This window comes from Palaemon carinicauda, chromosome 9 (genome assembly GCF_036898095.1).
Source record: "Palaemon carinicauda isolate YSFRI2023 chromosome 9, ASM3689809v2, whole genome shotgun sequence".
Classification (NCBI taxonomy): Eukaryota; Metazoa; Arthropoda; class Malacostraca; order Decapoda; family Palaemonidae; genus Palaemon; species Palaemon carinicauda.
Window position 1 is genome coordinate 11,970,635 of NC_090733.1, and position 2,500 is coordinate 11,973,134.

Sequence of the window (2,500 nt, forward strand, 5' to 3'; positions counted from 1 at the left end):
ATATATATATATATATATATATATATATATATATATATATATATATATATATATATATACGTATATATACATATTTATACATATATATTATATATGTATATATATGTATTATGTATATATATATATATATATATATATATATATATATATATATATATATATATATATATATATATATATACATATATATATATATATATATATATATATATATATATATATATATATATATATATATATATATATATATATATGTATATATATATATATATATATATATATATATATATATATATATATATATATATATATATATATATATATATTTACATACATATATATATATATATATATATATATATATATATATATATATATATATATATATATACATATATATGCATATATACATACTGTATATAATATATATATATATATATATATATATATATATATATATATATATATATATATATATATATATATATATACATATATATATATATATATATATATATATATATATATATATATATATATATATATATATATATATATATATATATACATATAATCTTCCTCATCAGCGGTTACTAGTCCAATGAAGATTAGGCATCAGACATGTCCTACCACTTGCGTATGTTTATGGCTTTTCACTGCAGGTCCACGCTCACAAACTTTCTTATTTTATCAATCCATAGTCTTCTTTTCCTTCCCCTGCTTCTTTTACAATCTCCAAAGACTCATTCTCTAATTTTAAATGTCCGCCTATTGTCGGCCATGCTCAATATATGTATTGCACATGTCCATTTCTTGTTCTTACATGTTAGAATACCCTATATTTTAGGTTACTATCGTATCCAGGTTGCTCCTAATGTCTTTCAGTGTTATTCCCATAATTATTCCTTCCATGGTTCTTTGGGTTGTAACTTGGATATGCTTTAAGGCGTTATGCATCAGAAACTTTGTATATACATGTGTGTGTGTATGTGCATATATATACATATACATATACATACATATATATATATATATATATATATATATATATATATATATATATATATATATATATATATATATATATACATATATGTATATATATATATATATATATATATATATATATATATATATATATATATATATATATATATATATATTTATATATATGCTATATATATATACACACATATATATATATATATATATATATATATATATATATATATATATAAATATATATATATATATATATATATATATATATATATATATATATATATATATATATATATAAATATACACATATATATACAAATAAATGAATATATATATATATATATATATATATATATATATATATATATATATATATATATATATATATATATATATATATATATATATATATATATATGTGTGTGTGTGTGTGTGTGTGCGTGTGTATATATGTATTTATATAAATATATATATATATATATATATATATATATATATATATATATATATATATATATATATATATATATATATATATATATATATATATATATGAATAAATTAAATATACCTGCGAGTACAATGATTCCAAAGTGTAAATAAACTTCCTCTAAAATACCCATGATAAGCCTCCTTACTCTGATATATTCATAGTTTGCAAGCCTATAGCATCAAAGTAATAGCAAATAATACCTTTTTTTCTCATCTGTTTCATAGTTATTTAAAGAAAGGTGGTTTTTCATTTACAATTATCAATAATTTATATTTTTTCTCAAGGACTAACCATTATGAGATATACTAGTGGAAAAAGGTATACCCTGAGTGGTTTATATCATGAGCTTAAGATAATTTTCTTAATCTATGTTTTTAATCCTTTTAATCAACTCGTATTTTGCATTTAGATATTATTGTATGAAAGTTGTGTGATTTGGTATGAAAGGTAAAATGATACCAGATGTGAGAGTAAGTGTATGGCCGATTAATTTTCATTATACAGCACTGAATAGCCTTTGGTGCCCCAGTGCTTGGTTTGAGGCCTAAATTCCATATTCATTTCATTTCAATTAGTTTTGTTACGAAGAGGCTAATTAACCTATTTTTCCTAAAGGTTTTGGAAAGAATAAAAGAAGAAGACGAACAAAAAAAAAAAAAAAAAAAAAATACCGAGATCATAATTAACTGCCCTGGAAGGTAACGAATTGCAAAAGGAAAAAAAAATCAATATCGATCTCATAACAAAGCAAAGAGTTTTAAACTGTTTTGGGGGTTCCCATTATTCCAAATATTAAGCCAATGCGCCGATGAATGCTTTTCTTAATTAATCAAGAAGCCCCACCAGTGTCTTAGGGTTAAAATCTAAGAAACGAACTTCCTCATACCTTAAAAAAGAAACCAAACAACTGTTCTTTGACGTTAATTAATTCATTAGTGTTTGGCATTGTGAAGCTCATATGACATCATACTTTTCTAATGAAGTCAGAGGAGTACAAGGATTACA